The 10787-nt window shown below is 47.8% G+C and overlaps 1 protein-coding gene across 1 annotated transcript in view; it reads right to left on the bottom strand.

Moving 5' to 3' along the window:
* The window catches only part of cplx2 (complexin 2), a 29769-nt gene extending 21940 nt beyond the window's left edge, over positions 1 to 7829 (bottom strand). Inside the window, exon 1 of the mRNA XM_046406846.1 lies at positions 7740 to 7829. The gene's annotated coding sequence lies outside the window, so the exon portion shown is untranslated. The remainder of the gene's footprint in view (positions 1 to 7739) is intronic.
* Positions 7830 to 10787: the final 2958 nt, after the last annotated feature.

The following is a 10787-nucleotide window of genomic DNA, read 5'->3' on the forward strand; positions in this document are numbered from 1 at the left end:
CCTGCACAATTACAGCGAATTCCATACTTCTGTCTATCTCAGGATTGTCGTGACAGAAGATGCAATAGTTAGCAGCTTTTCAGAGTCATAACTCCTGTCTGAGCATTACAACCCATTTTGGCATCTGATAAGTCATCGGTTGCCTTCATCTGTGACACAAAGTGGACTTACTGGATTGTGTTAAGCCCCAGCTAACGAGCACCTCCTCTCAAAAGCAAACTGCACATCAGGGCTACAGCAACTTAGGGGAAGTGAATGGACAGTTTCACAAGTTTCGTGCACTTTTGCACCCAGATCTGTGTCCCCAGGGGGTCCCGGACCCTGAGGCAGTTGCCCACTTTGATAACATACACGCCTTGGCAAAGGTGCATCACATGAGCTGAACACGGCAATGCAGTTTTCCACAGAAAAATGTCTTCTGCAGACAGGGGGAACACCAGAAGTGTTCGCATGAGTGTGTGAGTATTGTTTTAGGAGCGACAACACGTGGCAGCAGCAGGGACGTGTCCTCCATCTCTTACTGTTCTGCTGTCGACTCCACATTTAGCTTCCGTCTGGTTCCAATTCATGACCTGCTTCTGTTTTCGGTCTCGTAAGGCAAAGTGAGACACTGCTGTCACGCTGCCAACATTGTGCTGAACGGTGTAGCAGGACCCCCGTTTCCTGTCACTGTTTGATAGTGTGAGGAGCTCCATGATAAATGCAGCGCCGAATACACAAAGACTCATGTTCCTGTGCAAAGCCACGGCGTCACAGCGATAAAAAAAAAAAACAACTCTAAATAAAAAAGTCAGCATAGAGTTTCGGCAGGATGTCTCTTTTGGTTTCTTCTAAATATACTAAAGCTATTTAGTTTGAATTAAGTGGATTTGCTCTGCGGTGTGGACCAGCTACAAGTTATTAAACTTTAGCGGTGCAGCCTGCTCTGCAGTTAATAAGCTGGGGGATTCTGGACGGTGGGATTCATTACATGGCTGATTGAACAAAAAATCTGTGTGTTTTCTGAGGGGTGACGGCAGGGGCCCAAATGAAGCCGAGGTCAAAGCGCCAACACAAGAGGGCTTTGTCTCAGGACAGCGGGAAAATAAAAGTGAGTTCCTGGATTAAAGGCAGAAAACTGCTGTTAGCCTGCTCATACGACAGCTTTACAGTGACAGAATACATTCAACACATCTGAGCCAAGACTTCATCGGAAGGCTATTTAATAGTAAATAGTTTCACTGGTCTAATGTTGTTCCCTCGGTTTCTTTTTTCAGCCTCAAACAGCTGCCCGCCGTAGTTTTGCATCAGAAGGAAATCATTTGCTGAGGACTATTTTCAGCGATGGACAAATCCGTATTTGGTGCTCTAGTGAGTATTTGCGGCAGCAGGATGTGTGTGTGTGCGTGGGACTGAATCAAAATAAACTACAGTGTGCGTGTGTGTGTGTGTGTTCATGGTGATGAAGGAACAAACAGCTGTGGCTCACTGATGTGTTTTTAATGGAGCTCAGAGGAGGAGGAATCGATCCTTCTAACAAGGACCGATTCACCGCTGCTTTTGGTCTTTTCCGTAATCTCGAAGAATAAGAAAGAAAATACAGTTTATCCCCGGCCTGATTCTGTAACTCTGTACCGCCACGACAGATGATGTCAAGCCCAACGTCACGACACCTGAAGAGGAGCAGGTCTCCCTCACTGCTGCTGCAGCCAGGACGTCACCTGTTAGGCCAAACGCTAACACGGTGATGAGCCACGGCAACAGGTGCCAAAGGGTCGTTGCCAGGACAACAGCTGCACCTTGCATCAGCTTATAGGACAGCACCAAGGAAGAGGAGGCCAACAACAAGCAGCCACCTGAGTTCAGCTGAAGCACTGAGGGCTGGGATGTCAAGCTGATGACAGAATTCAACTTTTCTCCTCAGAAAACCTACACTGTGTTCACTTTGTCCGAAAAACAAGACAGAAACTGTTCAGTTGCTGAGATGAAAGAGTGAGAAGAAGAGTGAAGAATCCCAGTCTACGGCCCAACCGTCACCCGTGGACAGAGCAAGACTGCGAATACACGCGGCTGAAAGGAGTTTCTTCCACAGGGTGGACGGTCGGTCTCAGAGACAACATGCGGAGCTCAGAGCAGAGCCGCTGCTCCTCTGCATCGAGAGGAGCCAGCTGAGGTCTGGTCAGGATGTCTCCTAGACCTGAACCAGGACAAGAGGGAGGGACCACATCCTTCATCTGCCCTGGGAGCATCTCAGTATCCACCGGATGAGCTGGTGGAAGTGGTCTTGGAGGGGAGGATCTGGGTCTCCTTGCTGAGAGGCAGCCCGTCAAACCCGGGGAAGCTGATGAAGATGGACAGACGCACTTCACTTCCACTTAAAGAAGATTGTACGGGTTTCAGTGGCTAAAACTTTTTCTGAGAGGTTTTCACAAGAAACAACAGCACAAGGAGCGCAAGCATCCAGTAAGGACAGAAAAGGAAGAAAACAAAATGACTCTTAAAGTAATGACATTGAACCATAAACGCACCGGCAGCAGACAGAAGAGGCTCAGTACTCCAGTAAATCCTGCTGAAATGTGAGCTGCTAACGCGTGGAGCCGCACAGGCTTCAGTGTTAACACCGATTTGTATTAAAAACCGTCACAACAGATGAGTGAGCAGCACCACTGTAGTGAGGAGGTCATTAAAGCGTCCGAGTGGTCATTAAAAAGCAATAAATGTCCAAATATTTCACCGTGAGTCACGTAATGGAAGAGTGGGAGACGCGTAACGAGCCAGAGAGGCGTCGGTGACTCAGGCGACTTTTAAGATGACTCATCGCTTCGGAGCTGAAACGTCAGCTGCACAGCAAAGCAGGCAGGTGGGAAGAGACAGACAGGTAGACAGATGGACAGGTAGGCAGAGCAGCAGACAGAATCGCAGCCAGTCACATCCCAGTCAGAGTCTGAGTGTTAAAGTAAATACAAGCACGTTTGAAACGTCACTAAACTGCGCTGCACCCGTAAAACTTGATAGTCAAGACATTTAAGGTCCTGATTATGTTAATAAAAACAAATCAACTGGATGCGAATTTGAACTGAACTTTGAAAAGAAAGGACTCCTGAATCAGAATCAGAATCACTTTTCCTTTATTTAAACCTGGTCAGTGTTTGTCGCGCTGCTGTGACACCGCGTCAGGTGCTCACTACGTCAGTCCACGTGGCGGTTTAGCACGTAAACATCTTAAGCGGGTTTACTTTGTCAAATGAAAGTTAAATCAAAATCAAAAAGCTTTCACTGCAAAAACAACATGCTTTTCATTTATTCTCTTTGTTCTCTGTGGCTGTGAGAGCGTCACACTGCTTCTTATTGACCAAATGAAGACTTTATCTGAGTCAGACTCGCCTTGTGGCTCGGATTTGACTCGATTCGGTCGAGGCTGCGGTCGCAGGGTTTACTGGGCAGCTGTGTGTTGTGTCCATCGGCTGATCTGAACCAGTCCGGCTGATCTTTGACTTGACTGTTCGCTGCAGGTCAGCAATCCCTGCCCTCAACAAGCCATCTTCCTCCTCCTCCTCCTCCTCCCTTCAGGCTTCCAATTAGCTTCTGTCGTGACTTCAGCGAGTGTGAACTGTCTTCACACTCCGGTCTGCTGTGTTACACTTCTGTCTCTGTGAGGACTCTTCTCTTCTTTAGAGGCCTGTCTGGGGCTTAAGGTTTGCATTTAGACACAGTGACACTGGTCACTTTATTATATCTTTCGCTGCAGTTTCTCTTTTGAAACTCAATGCTGCATGAATGGAGGCGGATGAGAAAGTATTCAAGCGCCAACGTCCAGAGCTTCAGTGCGCATCATAGCGTGACGCTGGAAATCGGGCGGAGATCAGGAAAGTGTGAAGTAATTGTGGCCAAATTCCCCACAGTGGTTTGTCATGAGTTGTGAAGCTTCCTGTATTTCAGCAGCTGTAACGCAGCAACAGCTTTGTTATGATCTTCACCAGTGAAAACTAGCAGCGACGCCTAGAGGCCCGTCTCCACTTCTAGGACTCATTCTCCCATGAGGCTTTGTGTTTCCTGAGCGACTCCCCGTGTCACGGCTGTCCTCGTCTCATGACGTCTGGAAAACGGACGGGATTTCGAATTTTTTATCTTGACTAACACAGAGCCGGTCTCTGTTGCAGTCAGACGAGGCCTCAGTGTTTGAGGGGACTCACAGCATCAAACCTGGGAGACTCACTGGAGGTGATGAACTCCAGGCAGCCTAACTGAAGATACTTCAGTGCACAGTCGTGGGTTATAAATAATGCATCTTTTGTGACGTACAGATGCTCCTGTAGTGAGGCTCCTGCAGAGTGGAAGCATGATGAAAATACACACACACCACACACACATCAGCATGCAAGTGTTCAACTGCAGAGCATCATGGAGGAGTTCAGGAGAACCACCGCGCTGTGCTGGCTTCTTAAATATTTGCTATAAATCTGTCCACATACCCTGCAGACAATAATTAAGATTGCTCTGCTTCCCTTTAAAGCTTCACATTCTGCTTCCATGCTTCGAAAAACAAAATCTTTTTCCCTCTTCCTGTTGCCTCTCAAAGTGTTTTTCTTTGGTTGCTGTTCTCAAGGTCAACAATGAACTTCAAGGCTTGACGTGTTTCATGTTTAGGCAGGACTGAGATGAATGAATATCATGAAGATTGATGAAAAGTGTGTTAACGAGTCAAACAAAGACACACCTCAAACTGCATCAGGCCAAGTGTTTAACTTACACCAAATTTAGGAAAAACCACCACACTGTGGCTTTCCTGTTGGGCGTCATGAGACAAGATTATTGGTTACTATTGCAACCCCAGATTCTATGAGCTCTTCTGTTGTGTGTAAGCTTCAGGGAAGCAGGTAAACACTGAGTCAAACAAAATTCGAAATACTGGAATCAGAAATTCTCCTCCATCTTGTCTGGTGGTCCAAATTAGGTGAATAACATGATAAATAATAAACATATACATGAATAAATCAGTGTGATAATTTACTTTCCATTTTCTTTTACTTCATACTTACACTGCACTGCGTTTGGAGGCACATAGTGTACTTTTTATTCCACCACATTTATTTGACAACTTTAGTTACTCTGCAAGTTCAGGCTGATACTTGTGACGTCGTGACCAGTCAGGTTTGGGAAACTGAGTGGCAGGTGACCACACAGAGAGGCTGTTGCCTCTAAGCCAACTGGACAAAAAATAATCTGATAATTGGACAGATGCTAAATCTTGGATCCGACAGCCTGCTGATAGTCCATCAACTGCTGATCCATAAGTATACACATATATCAATAAACCTGGGCCTTTAAGTCTATTTTGGGGCTGATTTTGCTTGATTGACAGATGTCTCAGTCTATTATGCTCAGTCATGCTGGTTGTCTCATGCTCACCTCTGTTCCCTTTCACCCAATCACGACTTTCTGACTGCTGAAACCCACAGAGATTCACAACAAGAGCAGCACTTTGTCCGCGTTTCCACGTCAACAAATCTCAAAAGTCTGCCGTCAGCAACAAGCTTCTCAGCATACAGCTGAGAGTGTGATGGAGCTAATGATGCTAACCAGCACAGCGATGGCTCACACGTATGCACGTCTGTTTACGGCAACGGCAGGGGGACGGCGGGGCCGAGAATGCCCACAATCTCTCTGTCACTCAAACCTCTCATCAGTCAGGAGCACAAAGCCGGCGACTCAACCAGCCGTCAGCTTTGTTCTTCTGCCAGATTTTCCGTTGAGGAGGGAGCGACGATGCGGCGCTGATAACAGAAAGTCATTTTCCCCTCACACTCACAGCGAGTCCGAAGTCAGTGCGGCGGCAATGCGCTTGTTGTGGCGTCGTCATGACAAACAGGATCAGCCCAACGGCAGAAGGCCCCAGGTGTTTAAAGGTCAACAGAAATGACCGCTGAAACGATCAGCGGCGTGAGCAGAACAGACGTGAGCTGTAACGTCTGTTATTGTCCAACTTTCATGGCTCACCTGCTGCTTCTCAGCTGCAGGGACAGCAGCAGGAAAAGGGCAGCTGTGGAAATACACTCACTGACTCTTCATCGGCTGTGGCTGCAGATGGCCGTGCGGTTCTGCTCTGACACAAACTGTGACTGCATCACGTTTGTTTCGTTGGATTAAAAACCCGCAGCACGGGCCTTGGGTTTCCCCATCATCACAACACAAGGCCACCACGTGTGAACAGGCTGTACTGAGCTTTAGCAACAAGGCCAGGTGAGCGTCTCTGAAAAGGAGCGAATAGGCTGCCGAGTCCTCCTTCACTTTGTTTAGCGCTGTCTTCACTCTGCTGCCATTAGAGCGTTTCACACTGAACACAAGCAGACGAGCAGTCACGGCTCTCACGTGGGATCTCCACAGCTCGCAGTGAGGAAGTCGGGGAGGTGGAGGCTTTTCTACAATCAGCGCTTTGGTGGGCGTTAGAGTAAACACCAGGGGAGACTCTGCTCAGGCGTCATTTGAAATGTCTGCGTCAGTCACTACAAATGAAACATCATATGAGACGTATGCATTAAAGCAGCGGTTTTCAAAGTAACACAGAGGACAGAAGTAATAAAACATCTAAAAGCAAAGATCAGATCTGATGACGAAGCAGCAGCCACACTCAGCGGTGCCGACACTCGTCATCGCTCACTCGAGCAGCCCAGAAAGCCATCCAGGTGTGACGGCGAGCGCACCTCCACCCGTCTCACCTTAAAGACTCTTCTGTTCAGAGAGGACGCTGCTGCATGTCGTTACTGTCGCCGTAGCGTCTCTCTGGCTGCTGTCTGACTTCTCATTGGTCTGAATGTTTCAAATGGCTGAAACTACAGCCAGCTCTTCCACAGGAACACAGAGTGTACACCGAAGTACCATTTGAGAGTATTCTGCTTTACATGTGCAGTAAAGCAGTTTCATAGGTTACTATGGTTCAGTCTCTCTGCATGTGATTGGCTGTGGGAAGATGCTTGTATCGCTCACACCAACACACACGCGCGCACAAACACACACACACTCACACCTATCAAACACTGTCTGACGAGAGCGTGCACGTAGAGGCACGTGCACAGAGGCACGCACCTTTCATTTCAAACAAAGCAGCTGCCGGTGCATCACATAAAGCTAATCAATGCGCTGGCAGCTATAAATAATTCAGCCTCTCCAGCATCCATCAGCAGCCGAGCCGCTGCCGACGGCACCGCGCAGGACCGCGGCCGGCCAGGCCCTCCTCACCCTCCTCCCCCAGCAAGCGAGGGCTCTGCTGCAGCCTCCTCCTCCTCCTCGCACCTACAGGCGAGGTGTGGCGGTGAAGACCCAAGAAGATGACACCGAGCAGGAGGGGGAGATGTAGGGGGGAGACGGGGGGGAGGTGTCCTCCGCAGCGCACCTTCACGTTTAACACTCGGCTGTCAAAACTAGAACCGAAAACCGTGATTTTTGCGCTGCCGTTTCCGCATGTTGCACGAAAGCGTCCAGCCAGGTGAAAGCTGGTGATTCGTGCAGCCTGCAGAGCGTCTGGTCGGTCAGTCAGACACACACACACACACACCAGTAGTTCACGCCTAAAACCTGAGCGCACCCTCTCCTCACTCCTCATCTCCATCTTCACATCCGAGCCGCAGCACAGACGTCCCCCCAAAGAAAAGAGAAGGACAGGAAACACACAAACAGCTCGGAATAACCAGCAGCACCCACCCCGCCCTCCTCGACACGGTTTCTCTCGTATTTTGGCGCACGGTGCGTTTGGTTTCACTGACCTGATGCGTCTGAAGCGACCGAGGAGCCGACAGGGATCCCGACCAGTGTGCAGCCAGACCTCCGTTTGATGCCCGTCCTATATCCCTCCCTCCCTCTCTCCTCCTCCTCCACCCCTTCCTGCGCACGATTACCTCACAGCCTCCACGCTGTTTCTCCACGACAGAAGAGAAAGCGAAAGCATATGGCGACAGATGATAACACAACACAACAAGTCTGCGAATCCTAAACTGATTCTCCCGAACAGAAAAAAACAGCCAACTGAACCAGTGATGGTGTGAAACCACTTCAGACCAGCAGACCACCCCTTCACAATAAAAGCACAGAGAGAGCTCATCCAGTCAGCTCGTCTCACAGAGATTAAAGGCATGAATGGATCCCATCTCAGACTTCTGGCTTGTCAAATTCATTACTGAGCTTTAGCGGTGCGCTTTTAGTTGCTTCTAGTCTTTATGCTAAGCTAGGCTAACCACGTGACCAACTGATGACTTTATTTAGTGTGTTAAACTGAAGTCCCACTGAATTTTCTTCTCTGTTGGAAGCGGAAACAAAACCCTTACTGTGTTCTGCTGTGAGGATCAGAATTTTTAGTTTCTCCAGCACCTTCAACACCATCCAACCTCTGCTGCTGAGAGACAAACTGGACTCACACCTCGTGTTATGGATTACCTTATAAACAAAACAAGATAATTACAAATCTAAAAGTACAGGTATTTACATGTGTTCAAAATTTTAAAAACTTTAAAAATACAGGTATGTACATGTGTAAAAACAATATATACATTGTATATATAAAGGGACCCAGCACACCTGCTGAAAAACAGCCCCATGAAGAGGTGTGTCCCAGTACTTTTGTCTATATAGTGTGTGACACAATAACAAGCTGAATAGCCAACCCAGATATCACAGCAGTGATGTCCCCAGCATCACGTCCAAACAGAAATTTTCCTTTGTTTCTTTCCTCCAAGTAACTTTCCAGCTGCAACTAGAATAGGAGGAATATGTGGGGGAAAAGTCGATCTGAAGGCTCGTAGCATCGTCATCATCACCTCATTTACACTGATCTCACACAACGGCAACATTAAGCCTTTTAATCCAGCCAATAATCAGACTCGCCTGCATATTTCACACGCTGAGGGCGTTTCTCCACAGTGGAAGTGTAACTCTGTGTAAGTACCCTCTCCCGACCCGACAGGATGAGTTCTGCTGCGAGGTGAGAGCTGACGTGAGCGCCATAACAAAGATTTGTGTCGTCAGAGGGCAAAAATGGCTTACGACCCCACAGGATATTACTGACGTCAAGTCTGTCTTTCTTCGTAGTGATTATAAAACATCCTACTGAAGAAATGTCTCAGCCTGTAATCGATGCTGAGTTGTGTCCTGTGTTTCTGGGTCCGAGCGCCGCACAGCACCAAACATGATGATCAAACAAGCAATGTGACTGAACGTTTAGCTCAGGGAACTTCTCTGTATCTGATCTATATGGTGTATGAATATGACACGGGGATCTGTGTGCTCGATTTTGTAAGCTATTAACAAACAATCATCAGTCTAATCACAGTGGATGCTGACACAGAATCTGAACCAGCAAAGCAGAATCAGGAAAGAGTTGTGTGAAAACCATCGGGGAAATGTCATCAGAGCTCGTCGTAGGGAATACAGATAAGAAAACACAATAACAAATTTGTGTATTTCTACTGTAGCTCACGCTGTCATCGTGACCTTCATCTCTTTCTGTCAGAGGAGCAGAAGGTTGTTGTTCCAGTGTTTGTTCTGATTCAGCTAACTGGGCCGTGTTAGCGTGACATGCAGGCGCACCTGTCCTTCTGTTTGCTTAGTGTGTGTGTGTTTGCTCAGTTATAAATGAGGCTGGTAATGACACTTTAACAATAAGCACATTAGCGTTACACCAGGCTCCACATCAGCAGCAACGCCGGCTGCTCCGGCAGTGAACGACACCTGAATGCAGCAGTATGGTCCCTTTGTTTTCGTGAAGAGTTGAGGTCTCTTTTCTGAGCTCACACCTCGCAGCTCCAGCTGCAGGTAGCTTCTTTAAACTGTGATGTTTGTGTGATTGCTTTCAGTAATCAGTAATCATCCAGCTCCCACGAGGCGTTCACAGTCTGCAGTCCAGCTCAGACGACACGAGTTGAATCCAGGTGTGGTTTGGGTCTGTTTGTCAGGTTTTGGACTCGGCCCCTGACTTCCAGTGAAGGGAAATCTTCATGCTTCAGCACACCAAGACATTTTGGACAATGCTATGCTTCCACCTTTGAGACTGTGAGCCAGGCCTTTTGGTCCAACATCAGTGTGTGACCTCACAAATGCTCTGCCTTTAAATAGCAACATCCTGCCAGACAGAATGCTAATTAATGTGATTTGAGTTTGTTAGCGTGCTAAGTGTGTTTGGTCCTCGGGTCTGGGCTGCCTGCAGGCTGAGCCTACATCTCAGTAAGCCACACAGGTACACAGTGTACACAGAAGCGTCAGCAGGACTCTTCACGCAACTTAATTTAATGCTCATGTTAACACATTTGTGAAGGTCATCGAATGGATGGAAAACATTCAGGAGAAATGTTGGCTTCTGTGGGCCCAGCCACGACTATTGGCTGTAAATACATTACTGTTGGAGGAAATCGGGTTGTGTGTGATGTGAGAAAGGTTTTTCTTTCCTCAGCGGCGTGGACCAGATGTTGCACCAAGACACATTACATTGGGTCGTGGTGAATAATTCGCACCCAGATAGCACCGATATGTTTGTGCTTCAGCTGTTCGCGTCACACTTTAATGTCTTTTCACACTCGCTTTGACGTTTGAATGTTTGTTGGAGACGTCAGCTAGAGAAGGAATTTGAATTAATGTGTTACACATCTGGTTCACTGAGAACTTGTTCTATGGGTACTCCACATGGTTGTCCGTTATATTCTGGATATGCCGGTGCAACTGCTGCCTTTCTCTCCTTGGACTCACCAGACGAGGTATACAACCACAGGTTGGCCATGTCTGAAACTCAGAAAACCTTTCAGCTGCTAATTATACGCCATCCCATG

This window comes from Scatophagus argus, chromosome 12 (assembly GCF_020382885.2).
Source record: "Scatophagus argus isolate fScaArg1 chromosome 12, fScaArg1.pri, whole genome shotgun sequence".
Classification (NCBI taxonomy): Eukaryota; Metazoa; Chordata; class Actinopteri; family Scatophagidae; genus Scatophagus; species Scatophagus argus.